The sequence below is a fragment of the Pristiophorus japonicus genome, chromosome 1 (genome assembly GCF_044704955.1).
Source record: "Pristiophorus japonicus isolate sPriJap1 chromosome 1, sPriJap1.hap1, whole genome shotgun sequence".
In the NCBI taxonomy this organism is placed as follows: Eukaryota; Metazoa; Chordata; class Chondrichthyes; family Pristiophoridae; genus Pristiophorus; species Pristiophorus japonicus.
The window spans coordinates 33,047,517-33,071,763 of record NC_091977.1 but is presented as its reverse complement, the minus strand read 5'-3'; the positions used below and the strand labels follow the sequence as shown (position 1 = coordinate 33,071,763).

Sequence of the window (24,247 nt, the reverse complement as noted above, 5' to 3'; positions counted from 1 at the left end):
CAACTGACTGGGGTTTTATTGAGTCTTGTGAACATCATGTGACTGGCTAAGCCACTCTACAACTATTTTGTTGAAAATACAGCACCTCCAACAGTGCAGCACTCCCTCTGCACTGAAGTATCAACTAGATTTTTTTTGTGTTCAAGTGTCTGTAATGGGATATGAACCCACAACCTTCTGACTCAGAAGTGAGAGTGCTACTCATTGAGCCATGGCTCATACAAACCTGTGAACCTACTCACAGGTGCATACAATACAATCTGGTGACTGTGCCAGCCAGCAAATTCTGCCCACTTCCATCGGGTGACAACATCGGGTGGGTGGAGCTGAAAGCAACAGCAAGGCGCTGCCAAATAAAGACAAATAACGGAAACTTCATTGAAGCCAAATCTCAGAAAGGGACAACGGCCCTGCAAATCTGTGGGGTGTTCCTGCAGACCCCTGCCGTAACCGCCGGGGTGCTGTCAGAAAAAGGCAGGGAACCTATCGTGCCGGGTCTCTGCTGTTTTGGGGGGTTTTCCGGCTTGCCTTGTAAGGGGTGGAATCTCCTCTCACCCCTCAACACTTAAATGTAGGGGGCATGATAAAGATATTTGCAGATGATACAAACATTGACTGTGTGGTTGACAATGAGGAGGAAAGCTTTGAACTGTAACAAACTTTCGATGAACTGGTCAGTTGGGCAGAGAAGTGGCAAATGGAATTCAATCTGGAAAAGTGTGAGGTTATGCATTTGGGGAGGGGCAATAAAGCAAGGGAATACACATTAAATGGGAGGATACTGAGCTGTGTGGAGGAACAGAGAGACCTTGGAGTGTATGTCCACAGATCCTTAAAGGTAGCAAAGTAGTTAAAAATGCATACAAAATGTTTTCCTTTATTAGCTGAGGCATAGAATATAAAAGCAGCGCAGTTACGCTAGAACTGTATACAACACTCGTTAGGCCACAACTTGAGTATTGCGTGTAGTTTTGGTCACCACATTACAGGAAAGATGTGATTGCACTGAAGAACATATGAAGGAGATTTACGAGGATGTTGCCAGGATTGGAACATTTTTGTTATGAGGAAAGATTGGATAGGCTGGGTTTGTTTTCTTTGGAACAGAGGAGGCTGAGGGGAGATTTAATTGAGGTGTATAAAATTATGAGGGGCCGACAGAGTGGATAGGAAGGACCTATTTCCCTTAGCAGTGGGTCAATAACCAGGGGACACAGATTTAAAGTAGTTGGTAGAAGGATTAGAGGGGAGATGAGGAAAATATTTTCACCCAGAGGTTGGTGGGGGACTGAAACTCACTGCCTGAAAGGGTGGTTGAGGCAGAAACCCTCATCACATTAAAAATGTACTTAAAGAGCCATGACCTACAGGGCTACGGACCTAGAGCTGGAAGGTGGGATTAGGCTGGGTAGCTCTTTTTTGACCGACACAGACACGATGGGCCAAATAGCCTCCTTCTGTGTCATAATTTTATGATTCTATGATGATCACGGAGATGGGGATCGAGGGCAGGGGAGAGAAGGGATCTCCTCCTCCGGTTGCTCCCCATTCCCCAGCTTATTCGGGACCTGCTGTAAGAATATATGCAAGAAGGAACCCATTCGGCCAGGGCTGTGGCGGGGGGGGGGGGCAGCGGGGTGGGGTGGAGAAAGGAGGAGAGGGGGGGAGTGGAGGGGGAGGAGGGAATGGGGGGTGGAGAGAGGAGGAGGAGGAGGGGGGAGAGAGGAGGAGGGGGAGAGGAGGAGGGGGGGGGAGAGGAGGGGAGGGGGGGAGAGAGGAGGAAGGGGAGATAGGATGGGGGGAGGGAGTGGGGGAGATGAGGGGGGGAGAGAGGGGAGGGGGTGGAGAGAGGAGGAGAGGGGGGAGAGGAGGGGGGTGGGTAGAGAGGAGGAGGGGGGAGGGAGTGGGGGGAGAGGAGGGGAGGGGGTGGGGAGAGGGGGGAGAGGAGGGGGGGAGAGAGGAGGAGAGGGGGGAGAGGAGGGGGGGAGAGAGGAGGAAGCGGGAGGGAGTGGGGGGGGAGATGATGGGAGGGGGGGAGAGAGGAGGAGGGGGAGGGAGTGGGGGGGAGATGGGGGGAGGGGTGGAGGGAGTGGGGGGGGAGGAGGGGAGGGGGTGGAGAGGAGGGGGGGAGAGAGGAGGAAGCGGGAGGGAGTGGGGGGGGAGATGATGGGAGGGGGGGAGAGAGGGGGAGGGAGTGGGGGGGAGAGACGGGGGGAGGGGGGGGAGGGAGTGGAGGGGGTGGAGAGGGGGGAGAGAGGAGGAAGTGGGAGGGAGTGGGGGGGGAGATGATGGGAGGGGGGAGAGAAGAGGAGGGGGAGGGAGTGGGGGGGGAGATGATGGGAGGGGGGGAGAGAGGGGGAGGGAGTGGGGGGGAGAGATGGGGGGGGGGGGGAGGGAGTGGAGGGGTTGGAGAGGGGGGAGAGAGGAGGAAGTGGGAGGGAGTGGGGGGGGAGATGATGGGAGGGGGGAGAGAAGAGGAGGGGGAGGGAGTGGGGGGGGAGATGATGGGAGGGGGGGAGAGAGGGGGAGGGAGTGGGGGGGAGAGATGGGGGGAGGGGGGGGAGGGAGTGGAGGGGTTGGAGAGGGGGGAGAGAGGAGGAAGTGGGAGGGAGTGGGGGGGGAGATGATGGGAGGGGGGGAGAGAGGAGGAGGGGGAGGGAGTGGGGGGGAGACGGGGGGAGGGAGTGGGGGGGAGAGGAGGGGGGAGGTGTGGGGGAGGGAGTGGGGGGGAGAGGTGTGGGGGAGGGAGTGGGGGGGAGAGGAGGGGGGAGGTGGGGGGCGGAGAGAGGAGGAGGGGGAGAGGAGGGGGGAGAGAGGAGGAGGTGGGGGGGAGTGAGGGGGAGAGGAGGGGGGAAGGGAGGGGGGTGGTGGATGTACCGTCTTGCGAAGCAGGTTTAGACTGATGTCTAGCATGGCATCAGACACCGGCAAGAATCCCCGATTCATCTGGTTGAGCGTTTCAAACCCAGACCCCAGAAACTCTTCAGGGGTTTTACAATCAGGTCAGATGCGTCGCCACTGGTGGATTCAAGAACCATCACCATGGGCCCCTCCCAGGCCAAAGTTCCATCTTGATTTTCTTAAAGTGTTTCTAATCTGTAAATCCCTTAATCCAAGGCTGAAAGGAATCAAATCATCTTTTGACATGAAGGGAAGAAAACAATTAGATGACACAGCCTGCAGAGCACACTCTGGCCACCGATGAGGGAGCCCGTTCAGCCAGGGCTAGGAACGGTGCGCTTCGGCCCCTCCCAATTGGTCTTGTTCCCCTTGCGAATAGAATCAGTTGCACGTTGGACTTAGTGTCAGTGTTTGGGTTGGGTCACAGTTTATTTGGCAGCGCGCGTTTGCAGAAACGGCCAGCCAGGAGCTACTGCACATGCGCGCAGACTCGAGCACGCATGTGTAGAGGTCCCGGCACTGTTTTCAGCGCCAGGACCGGGCTCTGCCCCAATCCATTGGGCCACGCTGCGCCACGACCGAGGAGAGGCTGGGGAGCGGCTAGAATACGGGGATCTTTTTTTCGGCGCATTTGGAGGCAGACAAAAGCGGCGCAGCTCAAGTGAGGGCACCAGAAAAACAGGTGAGGGAAATTTGAGCCCCATAGATGATCAGTGGAGGCTGTTACACACAGTGAGATGATAGTAACGGCCCAAGTGGGTTCCTCCTGGGAAAATGGTTGGGTGCAGATCAGTCAAGCAACATGGACACCTAAAGGCTAGTAAAATTAGACTTAAAAAAAGAAAGTTCTGATCATCTCCCCCGAAGAGAGGGGGCCGTGGAGACCATGTCTGGGGTCTGGTGGTGAGCGGGTGCCGGATTTCCTGTCGGCCTGGGGCAGGTGGGCACCCAAGATGACCCACTGTGTTTGCACCCGCCTGCACCATGTAAGTGAGGTCCCTTCCCAATGGGCCCACAAACTCCGGCAGGGTCAGTGTGGGAGGGCGCTGGTGAGCGCAGTACCCAGCGTCACAGCCAGTCCTGTGGATTTTCAGGTCCCAGTGTTTCTGGCTGCAGCAACCTTGTGATAAACAGTTTACATTTTATTCGAGAGGATATGAGCACAACCAATGTTGCCCCTCATTTTTTTTTTTCCTCGGTGGGCCCTTTAAATTTGCTGCACGGCCACGCATGGGTGGAATCTTGTCGATCAGCAGGGCTGGTGAGCGGCCTGCATGGGACCTCGTGATTGGTCGGGGGAACATTGAGCACAACTAATTTAATGGAGGCGGAATATAGAACACTTCACGAATTTGCACGTCATCCTGGCACAAAGAGGCCATGCTAATCCTCTCTGTACCATTCCCATTGCAGTGTACGCGCTGCCGAAGCGAGCACTTTGAGGGTACATGAGCACAGATGCTGCCTGACCCGCTGAGCATTTCCAGCGTTTTCTGTTTACAGTACAACTAATCTAATGTTGGCTTTGGCTCAAGGTTGATGCAGTAAAGTTCTCACTCACTGATTGGAGCTTTTGGTTAATATTTAGCTGTTTACCTAATTTATATGGCACCTTACCACATGAACAGTCACTTGTGTCATCTTTCTTGTCGGGTGCTGTGCACTTTTATAATTTGCCACCCGGCCCAACAGGTCTATGCCGCAACACGCGAGCCATCTGGTCTTATTAACTACTTAATGGGGTGTTTTATAATGATCCTAAATGTGAAAAAGAGACGATTTAGGGTTAATAATTGGTCTTGTTCCCCTTGCGAATAGAATCAGTTGCACGTTGGACTTAGCGTCAGTGTTTGGGTTGGATCGCAGTTTATTTGGCATCGCGAGCTACGCCTTGGGTGTAAGTTTGCCTCCACCGGGCGTGTGGCGTTCGCTCACACTTTGTCAGAAAATAGCCCATATGTTTTGGCTGTGATTATAATTGGATGAAAGCTTGGGGGAGAAGTTAAATGGAGGCATACAGCGGGGAAAGGGCAGCAGAGACTGTGAATATTGTGCAGCGGAAAACTCACGGGGTCAGGACCGGTAGAGTTACAATCTTTGTGGATAAAGATTTGAGCGCAGGTGTTAACGTTTAATGCTAAGCCTTATCAGAAGAAAAACAATGGTGAGAATAAATAATGTGTTCCCCGGTGAAGGCCGAATTAAGAGATAGAAAAGATTTTCATTTATGTAACACATCACTCAGCACTTCACACACAATGAATTACTTTCAGATGTTGTTGTATGAGGCTAGTGTGGCAGACATTTAGCACATATTAAGGTCTCACAAACAGCAATGAGATGATTACTAGTTAGTCTGTCTTTATCATGTCCAGGTCACTGTGACTACTGCTCCACCTCGAATAGCGCCATGAACCTTTAATGTCCACCTGAAGCACAGGAACAGTCAGCCAGGACATTGGTTCAGCATCTCCTTCTCGGTGCTACATTTGAGTGTCAGCTTAGGGCCAGACTTCTAGAATGGGGTTTGACCTGTAACCTTCTGACTTAGAGACAAGAGCCCTGCTGACTAAGCCAAGCTTGCACCACTGAGGCGCTGAGAACAGTGATAGAATCACAGAATGGTTACTGCATTTAAAAAAGGAGGGAGAGAGAAAACAGGGAATTATAGACCGGTCAGCCTGACCTCAGTAGTGGGTAAAATGATGGAATCAATTATTAAGGATGTCATAGCAGTGCATTTGGAAAGAGGTGACATGATAGGTCCAAGTCAGCATGAATTTGTGAAAGGGAAATCATGCTTGACAAATCTTCTGGAATTTTTTGAGCATGTTTCTAGTAGAGTGGACAAGAGAGAACCAGTTGATGTGGTATATTTGGACTTTCAGAAGGCTTTCGACAAGGTCCCACACAAGAGATTAATGTGCAAAGTTAAAGCACATGGGATTGGGGGTAGTGTGCTGACGTGGATTGAGAACTGGTTGTCAGACAGGAAGCAAAGAGTAGGAGTAAATGGGTACTTTTCAGAATGGCAGGCAGTGACTAGTGGGGTACCGCAAGGTTCTGTGCTGGGGCCTCAGCTGTTTACACTGTACATTAATGATTTAGACGAGGGGATTAAATGTAGTATCTCCAAATTTGCGGATGACACTAAGTTGGGTGGCAGTGTGAGCTGCGAAGAGGATGCTATGAGGCTGCAGAGTGACTTGGATAGGTTAGGTGAGTGGGCAAATGCATGGCAGATGAAGTATAATGTGGATAAATGTGAGGTTATCCACTTTGGTGGTAAAAACAGAGAGACAGACTATTATCTGAATGGTGACAGATTAGGAAAAGGGGAGGTGCAACGAGACCTGGGTGTCATGGTACATCAGTCATTGAAGGTTGGCATGCAGGTACAGCAGGCGGTTAAGAAAGCAAATGGCATGTTGGCCTTCATAGCGAGGGGATTTGAGTACAGGGGCAGGGAGGTGTTGCTACAGTTGTACATGGCCTTGGTGAGGCCACACCTGGAGTATTGTGTACAGTTTTGGTCTCCTAACTTGAGGAAGGACATTCTTGCTATTGAGGGAGTGCAGCGAAGGTTCACCAGACTGATTCCCGGGATGGCGGGACTGACCTATCAAGAAAGACTGGATCAACTGGGCTTGTATTCACTGGAATTCAGAAGAATGAGAGGAGACCTCATAGAAAAGTTTAAAATTCTGACGGGTTTAGACAGGTTGGATGCAGGAAGAATGTTCCCAATGTTGGGGAAGTCCAGAACCAGGGGTCACAGTCTAAGGATAAGGGGTAAGCCATTTAGGACCAAGATGAGGAGAAACTTCTTCACCCAGAGAGTAGTGAACCTGTGGAATTCTCTACCACAGAAAGTAGTTGAGGCCAATTCACTAAATATATTCAAAAGGGAGTTAGATGAAGTCCTTACTACTAGGGAGATCAAGAGGTATGGCGAGAAAGCAGGAAGGGGGTACTGAAGTTGCATGTTCAGCCATGCACTCATTGAATGGCGGTGCAGGCTAGAAGGGCCGAATGGCCTACTCCTGCACCTATTTTCTATGTTTCTATGTTTCTATGCACAGAAGGAGGCCATTCAGCCAGTCCAGCCCATGCCAGCTCTCGACAACAGCACTTCAGCTCATTCCACTCCCCACCATCCCCTCCCCCCCCCCACCGCCTTTCCCCATGACCCCGCAAATGTTTTTCCTTTGGGTACCTATCCAATTTCCTTTTGAAAGCCACAATTGAAGCTGCCACCACCACCCTTTCAGGCAGTGCATTCCTGATCCTAACCCCTCGCTGCGTAAAAATGTTTTTCCTCACGTCGCCTTTGGTTTTTCTGACAATCACCTTAAGCCTGTGTCCTCCGGTTCTTGACCCTTCCGCCAATGGGAACAGTTTCTCTCTATCTACTCTGTCTAGACCCCTCATGATTTTGAACACCTCTATCAAATCTCCTCTTAACCTGTTCTGCTCTAAGGAGAACAACCCCAACTTCTCCAGTCTATCCATGTAACTGAAGTCCCTCATCCCTGGAATCATTCTTGTAAATCCTTTCTGTACCCTCTCTAAGGCCTTCACAGAGTTGGACGCAATACTCAAGTTGCGGCCAAACCAGTGTTTTATAAAAGTTCCTTGCTTTTGTACTCTAGGCCTCTATTTATGATGCCAGAATGCCGTATGCTTTTTTAACCGCTCTCTCAACCTGCCCTGCCAGTCGGAAGATTTAACATTACTAAGCTACGGGGGACCAGAGTGCAAGAATAAATTAAATACTTCCAAATAAGTGCAAGCCTGGACATAAACAGCATCTTTTTGTGGTTACCCCCCTGTGGACGTTGGAGTCACCTGGACAGAGTGCAGAAAGGAAAATCTGACGGTCAGGGGAGGATCACACGCCCCTTACAGAACATCAACATTGATTTTTCATTTCATAGAATCATAGAATCATAGAAATTTACAGCACGGAAGGAGGCCATTTCGGCCCATTGTGTCCGTGCCGGCCGACCAAGAGCTATCCAGCCTAATCCCACTTTCCAGCTCTTGGTCCGTAGCTCTGTAGGTTACAGCACTTCAAGTGTACATCCAAGTATTTGTGGTGAGGGTTTCTGCCTCTACCACCCTTTCAGGAAGTGAGTTCCAGACCCCCACCACCCTCTGGGTGAAGAAATTTTCCCTCATATCTCCTCTAAACCTCCCCCCATTTACTTTAAATCTATGCCCACTGGTTGTTGACCCCTCCGCCAAGGGAAACGGTCCTTCCTATCCGCTCTCTCCAGGCCCCTCATACTTTTATACACCTCAATCAGGTCTCCCCTCAGCCCTCAGCCTCCTCTGTTCCAAAGAAAACAGACCCAGCCTCTCCAATATTTCCTCATCGCCAAAATTCTCCTGTTCAGGCCACATTCTTTGTAAATCTCCTCTGCGCCCTTTCCAGTGCAATCACTTTCTATTGAAACTAAAGTAAAGAATCTCAGGCAGGGTGGGGAGGTGGGGGGGGGGGGTGGAGGTTGGGGAGTTGCGATCGCACCGCCCCCTCCTCCCCCTCCCCCACCAGCCAGATTGTCTCTGCTGAGCTCTGCCCAGGCAATGCTTAACGTCCGGGTAGCAAATCAACATCGAGCCCGACCTCTCTTGCAACATGAGCCTGCCCTGGTCCTGGTGCTCTCCTTCACAGACACTCATGTTCCAGGCCCTCTGCTGCGAGGCTAAGCTCCCTTTCGAGCCCTCTCGGGACACAGGCAGTTCTGTTTAAGCTCTGTGGTCGCATTGGCGGTTTGCTTTTCATATTTGCATCAGCAACCGAAGCGATTACTTTTCTCCAGGGGGCCTGTGGCCAGCGTTGCGAGTGTGCAGCAGCTCATGTTAATCTCTGGCTGCTCACGTAATGAATTCCAGGTGACCCCATGGTACTGTTTCACCACCAGATATGTACACCCACACATATAATATAGATGGATATACTGCGGATTTTGTTTTGTTGAAAAGTTGTAATAAATTTCACGAGATAGCGTCTTGATCCTTTTCCCCTGTCGACTGTGATTTCGCTAATCTCCATAATACCCCAAGTAAGCTTGTAAATAAGGGAAATGCTTAAAATACAGCAAACACCACCCATCCGTTACGTCCAGTAAGAAATAAGGGGAAAAGTGCAAGGCAGGAGATTATCATCGTACAGGAAGCAAGCAAACTGGAATTGTCATCACTAAACATTGTACCCACAAATTGCTCATTAAGGGAAGAGGAGAGCGCTGCACTGCCAGTCTGTTCGAACAGAATAGTTTTGCATTATCCTTCATGCATTTTTATTTTAACATGAACAAATATGGTATTTTCAAGATAAATATTTCTTATCGGCGATGTATGTGTCTTAAGCTATAACTTTTAAAAGAAGCTAATAAACATAAGAACATAAGAATTAGGAACAGGAGTAGGCCATCTAGCCCCTTGAGCCTGCTCCGCCATTCAACAAGATCATGGCTGATCTGGCCGTGGACTCAGCTCCACTTACCCGCTCGCTCCCCATAACCCTTAATTCCCTTATTGGTGAAAAATCTATCTATGTGTGACTTGAATACATTCAATGAGCTAGCCTCAACTGCTTCCTTGGGCAGAGAATTCCACAGATTCATAACCCTCTGGGAGAAGAAATTCCTTCTCAACTCGGTTTTAAATTGGCTCCCCCGTATTTTGAGGCTGTGCCCCCAAGTTCTAGTCTCCCCGACCAGTGGAAACAACCTCTCTGCCTCTATCTTGTCTATCCCTTTCATTATTTTAAATGTTTCTATAAGATCACCCCTCATCCTTCTGAACTCCAATGGTCCCCTTGAGTGTCATTTACGTTACATTAATTGGCATAGGTCAAGATTAAAACAGATTTTGTTCTCCCGCTAGAACAACAACCACAACTTGCACTTATCTAGCGCCGTTAACGTAGTAAAACATCACAAGGCGCTTCACGGAAACGTTAGCAAACAGAATTTGACACCAAGTCACATAAGGAGATACTAGGGCAGCAGCTTGGTCAAAGGTAGGTTTTAAGGAATGTCTTAAAGAGAGGTAGAGAGGCGGAGAGATTTAGGGAGGTAACTCCAGAGCTTAGGGCCTCATCAACTGAAGGCACGGCTGCCAATGGTGGAGCGATTAAAATATGGGATGCTGAAGATGCTGGAATTAGAGGAGTGTGAAGATCTCGGAGGGTTGTGAGGCTGAGTGAGATTACAGAGATAGGGTATTGAATCCACGTGAATGACACGCCCTTGGAAATCTTTTAATGTGTCTATCGATAAATTATCTCCAAATAAAAAGAACTGGGTAAGTAATTCACAGGCTGAGACAAATCAATTTTTGGAGTCATGGGGAATCAAGGGATATGGCGATCAGACGGGAAAGTGGAGTTGAGGTCGATGATCAGCCATGATCTTATTGAATGGTGGAGCAGGCTCGAAGGGCCGTATGGCCTACTTCTGCTCCTATTTCTTATGTTCTTATGTTCTTAGAAGCTATCCAGTAAATGGCTGAGCCCAGCAGACCGGGAAGGCCTTGACTTCAACTTCCAGTCTGTGTCAAGTTATCTGAGTTCAGCCAGGGCTGCAAGGGGGGAATTATTATTTTCCTCAGCACCTTTCTGAAAGGGAGGGGGACAATTGACTCGGCTTCACACCCTTGACCAGCATTGTAATATACATAGCTCCACTCAGTGGACTACTGTGGCATTGCAGCCATTGCTGTTTACAACAATAAAGAGGGAGTCACCTGACAGGCTTCCTGAAGTAATCGGCCATTTTAAAGCCTGTGTGTGTTTGTGCTGTCATACTGAAAACATAATGAGCATCACCTGCTGTAGGATCGGCCAGCGTGGATATCAGATGAGGACAGTCAGGATCAGCTGTGACGGACCCCTCCTCCCCCCGATAGCCTGCTGAGTGACAGGGCTCTCTCTCACATGAAGACTGGCCACTTGGGCAAGGTACCAGTGCAGTGAAAATCAACACCTTCAGAAGAGGAGGGAAAGAAGGGGTGAAAATTGGCGCGGGAAAGAGGCCCACTTCCTAAGGCTCCTCTTTGCTTCGACTTTAGCTCCGAGCTGTGCTGGAACCGACCCATGCTCTGCCCCCGCCCCTAATTTTCTGTCCTTAGACCTAACTTTGTTTGCAGTTTTCCTCTCCTGTTGCCCCTCATTTTCAGCTGCATTAATAAAACTGCTCCAGGTTACCACTCTAAAATACATCGGAATTTTACTGGCAAGGGAAAAAAAGAACCAGTTACGTTCCATTATGCTGCCCGATTGCACTGTTTCATGGAAGATTATACGTTATGTAAATGAATTTCAGCGGAAACTTGAACCGTAACATAACGAGCGCAACTTTAGAGCGCATAATAGTCACAGTTTCCCGCTTGTGCCCAAAACGGAAAGTAAATCCACCGATATCTAGAGATATTAGATACTCTTTCAAACATCCATATATCTACCTATCAATTTTTGGACAAACTAGTTGTGTTAAGTAGCTACTCATTTTACTTACATATTTATGCAAGTCTGGTTAAATGAACCCACTGTCATAAAATGGCAGCTGCTTTTATTTTATAAGTTTTGCACCAACCTCTTAATTAAATATTAACTTTCATTTAATTTATAATCGGGGAGGGAGGTTAAACCACAGCAGTAAATGGCTGCTACGTTGCTTAATACATGTTCGCTATGAGGGATCCACTAACAATGCTAAATACTCAGAACATCAAAAGCACACAGTCTAAATTAACCCTTTGATCAGCTAGATCATTAACATATATTTACTGTCACATTCAACAAGTTGCTTTAAAACCTCTTAAGAAAACCAAAAATATACATGATGCGTACGTGCCCATAAGGGCCGCGCAAGTTCCGGGTTTGTGCGCGCAAAGCGTATGCGCGAAAACCCTGCACTTGTGATCTGTCAAGAATCATAGAAACATAGAAACATAGAAACATAGAAAATAGGTGCAGGAGTAGGCCATTCGGCCCTTCTAGCCTGCACCGCCATTCAATGAGTTCATGGCTGAACATTCAACTTCAGTACCCCATTCCTGCTTTCTCGCCATACCCCTTGATCCCCCTAGCAGTAAGGACCTCATCTAACTCCTTTTTGAATATATTTAGTGAATTGGCCTCAACAACTTTCTGTGGTAGAGAATTCCACAGGTTCACCACTCTCTGGGTGAAGAAGTTCCTCCGCATCTCGGTCCTAAATGGCTTACCCCTTATCCTTAGACTGTGACCCCTGGTTCTGGACTTCCCCAACATTGGGAACATTCTTCCTGCATCTAACCTGTCTAACCCCGTCAGAATTTTATATGTTTCTATGAGGTCCCCTCTCATTCTTCTGAACTCCAGTGAATACAAGCCCAGTTGACCCAGTTGATCATCTAGACAGATCCAACACATGCCTGGGAAAAGGACATTCGCGGTCGGAGAATTGGGCTATTTGTCCAACTACTGCCCGGCGAATGCCTGTGAAACTCTTATGCCTGGTAAAAGTAAGGCCTGCTTTTACCAGAGTAAGAGTTTAAATTAATATAAAAATAATTAAAAAAAATATTTACACATTAAAACACCTGTAGAATAAGTTAAGGTTATTGGTAGCCCCTTTAAAATGTTTACATTTATTTTTCAAAAAATTACATTTTTCTTTTAAATGTTTAAATAAATGGTATTTTAAATAATTTTAAATATGTTTTTAAAATTTAATTGGTGTGTAATTATGTTTTTTATGTGAACTCATTCATGTATATGGGCTTTCCGTATGGAATACCCATAAGCATGAATGGGGATCCCCTTTTATTGGTTGGGCCGGCCCACGTGATCCCAGTGGTACTTGCAAACAGTGTGCGCCTCCGGGATATGTGGTCCTTTACCTGCGCATTCTCAGAGAGGCCCAGGAGCACAAGTCGCCATGGATCTCGAGGCCTTAGGTAGGCACTGATTGTATTTGCTTCCAACCGCAAATTCAGGCCCGATATGATTCAATGAGATCACCTCTCATTCTTCTAAACTTCAGACAGTATAGGCCCAATCTACTCAATCTCTCCTCACAGGACAAACCTCTCAGCCCAGGAATCAACTTTGTTGCACCGCCTCTACATAAGAACATAAGAATTAGGAACAGGAGTAGGCCATCTAGCCCCTTGAGCCTGCTCCGCCATTCAAAAAGATCATGGCTGATCTGGCCGTGGAATCAGCTCCACTTACCCGCCCGCTCCCCATAACCCTTAATTCCCTTATTGGTTAAAAATCGATCTATCTGTGATTTGAATACATTCAATGAGCTAGCCTCAACTGCTTCCTTGGGCAGAGAATTCCACAGATTCACAGCCCTCTGAGAGAAGAAATTCCTTCTCAACTCGGTTTTAAATTGGCTCCCCGTATTTTGAGGCTGTGCCCCCTAGTTCTAGTCTCCCCGACCAGTGGAAACAACCTCTCTGCCTCTATCTTGTCTATCCTTTTCATTATTTGAAATGTTTCTATAAGATCACCCCTCATCCTTCTGAACTCCAACGAGTAAAGTCCCAGTCTACTCAATCTATCATCATAAGGTAACCCCCTCATCTCCAGAATCAGCCTAGTGAATCGTCTCTGTACCCCCCTCCAAGGCTAGTATATCCTTCCTTAAGTGAGGTGACCAAAACTGCACGCAGTACTCCAGGTGCGGCCTCACCAATACCCTGTACAGTTGCAGCAGGACCTCCCTGCTTTTGTACTCCATCCCTCTCGCAATGAAGGCCAACATTCCATTCACCTTCCTGATTACCTGCTGCACCTGCAAACTAACTTTTTGGGATTCATGCACAAGGACCATCAGCCGGTCCAGGCAGCGGGCGGTCGAGGGGGTCGTTCAACCTGACTGCCTGCCTCTCTTCCGCTCTTACATCCGGTCCAGGGTGTCCTTGGAGATGGAGCACGCGGTGTCCACCGGTACGCTCGCGGCCTTCCGCGAGAGGTGGGCACCGGAGGGACTGGAGTGCATCATCACGCCCAGCAACCAAATTTTAATTTGATTTTACGTTTTAAAGTTTAATTTGTTTTAATTGCCGGTGCTTTTAGTGTCCCCTTCCCTTTTATAGGGGACACCGGAAAAAAAATTGATTTTAGCGCCCCAAAAAAAAAAAAAAAAAGGGGCCTTGTAAATGTCTGCTGTGTCATCCAGGGCGGGTGGCACGGTTTAATGTTTTATGTTTTACAGATAAACTCTAAAAGAGTTTCATGCACAAGGACCCCCAGGTCCCTCTGCACCGCAGCATGTTGTAATTTCTCCCCATTCAAATAATATTCCCTTTTACTGTTTTTTTTCCCAAGGTGGATGACCTCACATTTTCCGACATTGTATTCCATCTGCCAAACCTTAGCCCATTCGCTTAACCTATCTAAATCTCTTTGCAGCCTCTCTGTGTCCTCTACACAACCCGCTTTCCCACTAATCTTTGTGTCATCTGCAAATTTTGTTACACTACACTCTGTCCCTTCTTCCACATCATCTATGTATATTGTAAACAGTTGTGGTCCCAGCACCGATCCCTGTGGCACACCACTAACCACCGATTTCCATCCTGAAAAGGACCCATTTATCCCAACTCTCTGCTTTCTGTTAGCCAGCCAATTCTCGATCCATGCTAATACATTTCCTCTGACTCCGCGTACCTTTATCTTCTGCAGTAACCTTTTGCGTGGCACCTTATCGAATGCCTTTTGGAAATCTAAATATACCACATCCATCGGTACACCTCTATCCACCATGCTCATTATATCCTCAAAGAATTCCAGTAAATTAGTTAAACATGATTTCCCCTTCATGAATCCATGTTGCGTCTGCTTGATTGCACTATTCCTATCTAGATGTCCCGCTATTTCTTCCTTAATGATAGCTTCAAGCATTTTCCCCACTACAGATGTTAAACTAACTGGCCTATAGTTACCTGCCTTTTGTCTGTCCCCTTTTTTTAAACAGAGGCGTTACATTAGCTGCTTTCCAATCCACTGGTACCTCCCCAGAGTCCAGAGAATTTTGGTAGATTATAACAAATGCATCTGCGATAACTTCTGCCATATCTTTTAATATCCTGGGATGCATTTCATCAGGACCAGGGGACTTGTCTACCTTGAATCCCATTAGCCTGCCCAGCACTACCTCCCTAGTGATATGATTGTCTCAAGGTCCTCCCTTCCCACATTCCCGTGACCAGCAATTTTTGGCATGGTTTTTGTGTCTTCCACTGTGAAGACCGAAGCAAAATAATTGTTTAAGGTCTCAGCCATTTCCACATTTCCCATTACTAAATCCCCCTTCTCATCTTCTAAAGGACCAACATTTACTTTAGTCACTCTCTTCCGTTTTATATATTGGTAAAAGCTTTTACTATCTGTTTTTATGTTTTGCGCAAGTTTACTTTCGTAATCTATTTTTCCTTTCTTTATTGCTTTCTTAGTCATTCTTTGCTATCGTTTAAAATTTTCCCAATCTTCTAGTTTCCCATGAACCTTGGCCACCTTATACGCTTTGGTTTTTAATTTGATACTCTCCTTTATTTCCTTGGTTATCCACGGCTGGTTCTCCCTTCTCTTACTGCCCTTTTTCACTGGAATATATTTTTGTTGAGCACTATGAAAGAGCTCCTTAAAAGTCCTCCACTGTTCCTCAATTGTGCCACCGTTTAGTCTGTGTCCCCAGTCTACTTTAGCTAACTCTGCCCTCATCCCACTGTAATCCCCTTTGTTTAAGCATAGTACGCTCGTTTGAGGCACTACTTCCTCATCCTCACTCTGTATTACAAATTCAACCATACTGTGATCACTCATTCCGAGAGGATCTTTTACTAGGAGATCGTTTATTTTTCCTGTCTCATTACACAGGACCAGATCTAAGATAGCTTGCTCCCTTGTAGGTTCTGTAACATACTGTTCTAAGAAACAATCCCGTATGCATTCTATGAATTCCTCCTCAAGGCTACCCCGTGCGATTTGATTTGACCAATCGATATGTCGGTTAAAATCCCCCTTGATTACTGCCATTCCTTTTTCACATGCCTCTATTATTCCCTTGATTATTGTCCGCCCCACCGTGAAGTTATTATTTAGGGGCCTATAAACTCCGCCCACCAGTGACTTTTTCCCCTTACTATCTCTAATCTCCACCCACAATGATTCAACATTTTGTTCATTAGAGTCAATATCATCTCTCACAACTGCTCTGATATCATCCTTTATTAACAGAGCTACCCCACCTCCTTTCCCTTCTTGTCTATCCTTCCGAATTCTCAGATACCCCTGTATGTTTAATTCCCAGTCTTGGCCACCCTGCAACCATGTTTCTGTAATGGCCACCAAATCATATCCATTTGTAATGATTTGTGCCGTCAACTCATTTACTTTATTTCGAATGCTGCGTGCATTGAGGTAGAGTGTTTTAATACTAGTTTTTAAACCATGATTTTTAGTTTTGACCCCTCCTGCAGCCCCTTTATATTTATACATATTGTCCCTTCCTATCACCTTGTGGTTTACACTTACCCCAGTGCTACTCTGCTCTGTTGCCTCCTGCCTTTTGCATTCTTTCTTGGGGTCCTGTTCATCTGCGCTCTCACCCACTCTAACTAGCTCAGAGCCCTCTCCTGGGTTCCGAATACTCCTCGCATTGAGGCACCGAGCTTTCAGGCTTGCCTTTTTATTACACTTTGACCCTTTAGAATTTTGCTGTACATTGGCCCTTTTTGTTTTTTGCCTTGGGTTTCTCTGCCTTCCACTTTTACTCATCTCGTTTCTGTCTTTTGCTTCTGTCTCCATTTTGTTTCCCTCTCTCTCCCTGCATTGGTTCTTATCCCCCTGCCATATTAGTTTAACCCCTTCCCAACAGCACTAGCAAACACTCCCCATAGGACATTGGTTCCGGTCTTGCCCAGGTGCAGACTGTCCAGTTTGTACTGGTCCCACCTTCCCCAGAACCGGTTCCAATGCCCCAGGAATTTGAATCCCTCCCTGCTGCACCCCTGCTCAAGCCACGTATTCATCTGAGCTATCCTGCGATTCCTACTCTGATTAGCACGTGGCACTGGTAGCAATCCCGAGATGACTACTTTTGAGGTCCTACTTTTTAATTTAGCTCCTAGCTCCTTAAATTCGTCTCGTAGGACCTCATCCCTTTTTTTACCTATGTCATCGGTACCAATGTGCACCACGACAACTGACTATTCTCCATCCCTTTTCAGAATGTCCTGCACCCGCTCCGAGACATCCTTGACCCTTACACCAGGGAGGCAACATACCATCCTGGAGTCTTGGTTGCGGCTGCAGAAACGCCTATCTATTCCCCTTACAATTGAATCCCCTATTACTATCGCTCTCCCACTCTTTTTCCTGCCCTCCTGTGCAACAGAGCCAGCCACGGTGCCATGAACTTGGCTTCTGTTGCCCTCCCCTGATGAGTCATCCCCCTCAACAGTCCTCAAAGCAGTGTATCTGTTTTGCAGGGGGAGGACCTGCACTACCTTCCTTGCACTGCTCTTCCTGCTGGTCTTCCATTCCCTTGCTGGCTGTGGACCCTTCACCTGCGGTAAGACCAACTCGCTACACGTGCTACTCACATCATTCTCAGCATCGTGGATGCTCCAAAGTAAATCCACCCTCAGCTCCAATTCTGCAACGCGGACCGTCAGGAGCTGGAGGCGGGTACACTTCCCGCACACGTAGTCGTCAGGGACACCGGAAGTGTCCCTGAGTTCCCACATGGTACAGGAGGAGCATATCACGTGACCAAGCTCTCCTGCCATGACTTAACCCTTAGATACACTTAATTTGGTGACAACAATGTTAACAGGTTACTTACTGATATAAAAAAAAAGAAAAGCTACTCACCAATCACCAGCCAATCACTTACCCCTTTGGCTGTGACGTCACCTTTTGATTCTTTTCTACTTCTTTTTTGCTTTTTCTCCCGGCTGGAGCTGCACAAGCTGGGCCTTTATAGGCCTCTCCACGCAGCTCGAGCTCCCGCCTCCGATCTGCCACTGCCTCTCTCAGCCGCTGGGTCTTTTGTAGGCCTCACCATGCACCTCGAGCTCCTGCCTCCGATCTCTAAGGCAAGTATATCCTTCCTCAGATAAGGAGACCAAAACTGTGCACAGTACTCCAGGTGTGGTCTCACCAAAGCCCTGTATAATTGTAGCAAGACTTCCTTACGCTTGTAATGAAGGCCAACGTGCCATTTGGCTCCTTGACCTCATGAAAGATGTTCCGATCTTCAGTCATATTATTGGAGTTCTTTGTATGGCTCACAACATAACGTCAACCCTGACCCTCAACAGGATATTTCAAGCAAAATTGTGCCATTGCAAGAACCGGTAAATCCTGTGTATGATCTTGCATCTGAGTCGGTAGATTGTGGGTTCATGTTCCACTCCAGGAACTAGTAGCACAAAAAATCTAAGCTGACACTCCAATGTGGTGCTGACGGAGTGCCGCACTGTCGGAGGTGCCGTCTTTCAGATGAGACGCTAAACAGCTGCACTCTGAAGTGGACGTAAAAGATCCAATGGTACTATTGCGAAGAAGAGCAGGGAGGTTATCCCCGGTGTCCTGGCCAATATTTAGCCCTCAATCAACATAACCAAAAAAACCAGATTATCTGGTCATTATCACATTGCTGTATGTGGGAGCTTGCTTGTGCACAAATTGGCTGCTGCATTTCCAACATTACAACAGCGACTATACTGCAAAAGTACTTCATTGGCTGTAAAGCAGTTTGAGACATCTGGTGCTCGTGAAAGGCGCTATATAAATCCAAGTCTTTCTTTCATTCATATCCGATTTTGTAACACTTTAGTAAAACGCAGAATAGCAGCGACTAAAAGGACATAAAGCCGTCTTGGAAGAAGACCTTCACAGGGAGGACGTGGGTCAGTTCACAGTGAATGGTGATCAATAGTTGATAAGGTGTAAGCCATTTAGGACCGAGATGAGGAGAAACTTCTTCACCTGGAGAGTGGTGAACCTGTGGAATTCTCTACCACAGAAAGTTGTTGAGGCCAATTCACTAAATATATTCAAAAAGGAGTTAGATGTAGTTCTTACTACTAGGGGGATCAAGGGGTATGGCGAGAAAGCAGGAATGGGGTACTGAGGTTGCATGTTCAGCCATGAACTCATTGAATGGCGGTGCAGGCTCGAAGGGCCGAATGGCCTACTCCTGCACCTATTTTCTATCTTTCTATGTTTCTATAAATTCAGTCATCTTTTTTTGTAGATCGAGGACATGATTTGGACATAATGCCATGTGACTCAAGAAAGCTTCTAATGATTACTCAGTCAAATATGACATCATTTTTGCAAACAATTCAAACTGTTCTTAATCAAAAAACAAACAAAGATGAATGAGATACTTGAGAAGTTAAAACACCAAAACAATAATATAGTAAATAAAACAATTAGGATGACCTTTGGCCCAAGAGGTCAACTGCATGGGCATCAAAATCAGCGTTCTTTTTATTAAACAGGATGTTACACCATTTCCCATTGTGTCCTTATATCACTCGGGGAGAAAAAAAAAGTTTAAAGTTAGTGTTATCCATGGGAACTTTGTGCGAAAGGCATCTGACTAATTTATGGGATGTCATGTAATTCATCTTCCTATTGGCCGTGTGGAATTTGTGGGAAGTTGCTCTGGTGCCTGGAAGTCCTGAGAGGAGAATGTAGCAAGGTGGGAATATTGAGAAAGCCTGCAGCAAAAAATCTCCACTCACGAACAACGGAAACCTGAAATCACAGCAGAAAATATTGGAAATCTGCAGCAGATCAGTTAGCATCTGAAAGAACAACAACTTATATTTACAATCTGAGGAAGGACATTCTTGCTATTGAGGGAGTACAGCGAAGGTTCACCAGACTGATTCCTGGGATGGCTAGACTGTCATATGAGGAGAGATTGGATCAACTGGGCCTTTATACACTGGAGTTTAGAAGGATGAGAGGGGATCTCAGAGAAACTGTAAAGTCCTGTCCCCTCAGTACAGATTCACACGAGGCATGTAGTGAAGTCAAGGTCACTCTGGACCTGCACCTTTATTTCACAGCTCTGGAATGTTGCACTTGCCTGAGACCTGTCCTTATATACCTGTCTCTTGCAAGTGCACCCCTGGTGGTAAGGTATGCTGGTGGTTACAGGTCATATCTTATTACAGTCATGTATAGCATGTTAGGATACAGTTATATATAATAATGTGAGATACATGACATCACCCTCCCCCAAGGTCTTAATGTCTTTATAGGTTCAGTCTCTCAGGTGGTCTACGCTCTCGCATGGAGCGTCTGAGTTGTGGTTTAGTTGTTTGCCTTGGTGTCTTTTTTTTTTGGGTGTGGTTGCTGGTATCTTGCCTCGGCTGTCTGTTTCGATTGGTGTGATTGTTGTTGACTCGCCTGGGCTGTCTGTTGGTATTGCCCTTTCCTCAGGTTGTTCCCTCTGTCTGTCCACCAGGTGTGGTGCGAGTTCCACATTGTAATCTGCCTCTGGTTCAGCAGTGTTGTTGGTAAATCTGCTTTTGACTTGGTCTACATGCCTCCGGCAGGTTTTGCCATTGTCCATTTGTACTACCAGTAGCCTATTTCATTCCTTGCCCGTTACTGTCCCTGCAAGCCAGTTGGGACCCCTGCCATAGTTTAGTACAAACATTTCATCCCCTATCTCATTCCATCTCCCCGTCGAATTTCTGTCATGGTACTCAGTCAGCTTACGGCGCTTTGCCTCAACGATTTCGTGCATGTCTGGGAGGATTAATGAGAGCCTTGTTTTTAAAGTCCTTTTCATCAACAGTTGCGCGGGGGGGATCCCAGTCAGTGAGTGCAGACGAGATCTGTATGCCAGCAGCAGTCGCGACAGGCGACCCTGCAGCGTGGGACCTTGGATTTTAAGCATGCCTTGTTTAATAATTTGCACTGCTCTCTCCGCCTGGCCGTTGGAGGCCAGCTTGAACGGTGCCATCTTGACGTGATTTATGCCGTGGTCAATTATAAAGTCTCGGAATTCTGCGCTGGTGAAGCACGGACCATTGTCACTGACCAATATGTCAGGGATTCCGTGCATTGCAAACATGGTTGCGAGGCTCTCCACAGTGGTGGAGGTTGTGCTCGAGTTTAAACTGGTGCATTCGATCCACTTTGAAAATGCATCTGCAACTATGAGGAACATTTTGCCCATGAATGGGCCCGCATAGTCTACGCGACCAAGGTTTGGTAGGCCAGGGCCAGGGGCTTAATGGAGCCTCCCTGGGGGCATTGCTGAGTTGGGCACAAATGGTGCACCTTCGGACGCAGAGCTCCAAGTCCGCGTCAATACCAGGCCACCAGACGTGGGATCTGGCTATGGCCTTCATGAGAACGATCCCCGGGTGCTCGCAGTGGAGCTCCCGGACAAATGCCTCTCTGCTCGCAGAGGCATGACTACTCGGCTGCCCCACATCAGGCAGTCTGCTTGTAGTGATAGCTCATGCATGCGCCTGTGAAAGGGTTTTAATTCCTCGGGGCAGGCGTTGCGAGCCTCTGCCCAGTCACTGGTTTGGACACATCTTTTTACTTAGGATAACGTGGGGTCGCTGGCCGTCCAGGCTTTGATTTGGCGAGCCGTCAAGGGCGAACCTGTGGACTCAAAGGCATTGATTGCCATGACTATCTCACAGTCCTGTTCGGCAGACCCTTCCGTGGTCGCCGGGGTAGCCTGCTGAGCACGTCGGCACAGTTGTCTGTGCCTGGTCTGTGCTTTATGGTATAGCCGTAGCACGCCAGCATGAGTGCCCACCATTAAATTCGCGCCGAGGCGTTGGCGTTTATTGCTTTGCTCTTGGATAGGAGGGACATGAGGGGCTTGTGGTCGGTTTCTAACACGAACTTGGCCCCGAAAAGGTATTGGTGCATCTTTTTGACACCGTACACGCATGCGAGCGCCTCCTTCTCTACTATTCCGTACCTGCGCTCCGCCCGCGAAAGTGACCTGGATGCATAAGCAATGGGTTGTAATTTGCCCACACTATTGACATGTTGCAAAACGCACCCGACCCCATATGCTGACGCATCGCACGTGAGAACTAGCTTTTTACCTGGGTCAAAGAAAGTCAAAACACTGTTGGAACACAGAAGGTTGCGTGCCTTATTGAAGACGCATTCCTGGGCGTCCCCCCAAAACCAATCGCACCTCTTCCTGAGTAGCACGTGGAGAGGCTCCAGCAGCATGCTTAAGTTCTGCATAAAGTTCCCAAAGTAAGTGAGTAGCCCGAGAAAGGCGCGCAGTTCTGAGACATTCTGGGGCCTGGGTGCCAGGCGAATTGCTTCTGTTTTGGACTCTGTTGGGCGGATTCCATCAGCGGCAATCCTTCTGCCCAAAAATTCAACCTCGTTTGCGAGAAACAGGCACTTGGATTTCTTGATTCGTGTGCCTACCCGATCCAACCACTTTAGTACTTCCTCCAAATTACGGAGATGGGAGTCGGTCTCCCTGCCCGTGATAAGTATGTCATCTTGAAATACAACCGTGACTGAGATGGACTTGAGCAGACTCTCCATGTTGCGCTGGAATATGGCAGCTGCCGACCTGATGCCGAATGGGCATCGATTGTACATGAAAAGGCCTCGATGTGTGTTGATGGTGGTGAGTAGCTAGGATTCCTTGGTCAATTCTTGCATCATATCCGCAGATGTGAGGTCTAATTTTGAGAAAAGTTTACCTCCAGCCAATGTGGCAAATAAGTCCTCCCCTCTTGGCAGCGGGTACTGGTCCTGTAGGGAGACTCTGTTTATAGTAGATTTGTACAGATCCATCAGGCTTCATGACTTGGACGATGGGACTTGCCCAGTCGCTAAATTCCACAGGTGATATAATGCCTTCCCGCAGAAGCCTGTCTAGTTCGTGTTCAATCTTTTCCCTCATCACATAGGGTACAGCTCTGGCCTTGTGATGGGCCGGTCTAGCATCCTGTGTGATGTAGATTTTGACTTTGGCCCCTTTGAAAGTGCCCACACCTGGCTGAAAGAGATGTTCAAATCACTTTATAACTGTTGAGCAGGAGGTCCGTTCCTCTAATGACATGGCATGGACATCATCCCATTTCCAGTTTAGTTTTGCCAGCCAGCTTCTCCGCAGCAGTGCTGGGGGGGTCTCCGGGGACAATCCACAGGGGAAATCGGTTCACTGTCCCTTTGTGTGTGACAGAGAGCATGGCGCTGCCGAGGACTGGTATGTTTTTTTTAGTATAGTTCCTTAGTTTGGTGTCGACCCTTGTGAGTTTTGGTCTGTCTCTTTTATGCGGCCACAGTTGTTCAAATTGTTGAGCGCCCATGAGAGATTGACTCTCTCCCGTATCCAGCTCCATGTTGACAGATATCCCGTTGAGTAGGACCCTCATCATTATAGGAGGCGTCCTGTTGTAGGAGCAGCGGCCATTAATCGTGTTGACCCGCTGTACATCGGTGTCCCGGGTACTGTCAACACCATCTTCTGGTCTGCTTTCCGACCCATCCGATTCGTATACCAGCCGAGCTGCCGTTTTTTTGCACATGCGGGCCAAATGCCCTGTATATTCACAATTTCTGCAAACAGCCTACTGAAATCGACATCCCCTTCACGAGTGCCCACCCCCACACCTCCAGCACAGACCTGTTCCATTGTTCAAAGTGTTCCCAAAGAATGAGCTGCGTCTGGCTGATCTCTCTTGAGCTTCTCTCAGTTTGTAGTTGATTGCTCGCATTGTGGGTTGATGAGGTGTGAACGGCCGTTCTTGTGGCCCTTGATGGCTTCTGCCTGCTGTTGAGAGCCTGTTCTCCGGGTTTTGTGTGTGGGGCTGGCAGCTTGTTAAGTGCTGTGAACTTCTTGTTCCGATATTTCGTTAGTTGTCGTACCTGCATTGTAAATCAACCTCGTTTCTTCTTCCCCTACCAAGAATATCTGTGCAACCAGTGCTGCTGACTCTAAGGTCAGGTTCTTGGTCTCTATGAGCTTTCAGAATATGCCTGCGTGGCCTATTCCTTCAATGAAAAAGTCCCTCAGCATTTCTCTCCTCAGTTCATCGGAGAACTCACATAAACTAGCCAACCTCCGAAGTTCCGCCACGAAGTCGGGTATGCTCTGGCCCACACAGCGTCTGTATTTGTCGAACCTGTGTCTAGCCATGTGCAGGCTGCTCGCTGGCTTCAGGTGGTCTCTTACCAGTGTGTTCAATTCTTCAAACGACTTGCTTGCTGGTTTCTCGGGTGCCAACAGATCCTTCATTAAAGCGTATGTTTTCGAGCCACAGCTGGTCAAGAGATGGGCTCTTCTCTTGTCTGCCTTATCGTCGCCTA

At 47.9% G+C, this 24,247-nt stretch overlaps 1 protein-coding gene and 1 non-coding gene across 2 annotated transcripts in view; one reads left to right on the top strand and one right to left on the bottom strand.

Moving 5' to 3' along the window:
* The window catches only part of vegfc (vascular endothelial growth factor c), a 270,356-nt gene that overhangs the window by 80,948 nt on the left and 165,161 nt on the right, over positions 1-24,247 (top strand). The gene's annotated exons all lie outside the window — the stretch shown is intronic.
* On the bottom strand, positions 4,230-4,338 carry LOC139279981 (U6 spliceosomal RNA). Its single transcript, XR_011596573.1, has one exon. It is a non-coding gene; the product is annotated as a U6 spliceosomal RNA (small nuclear RNA).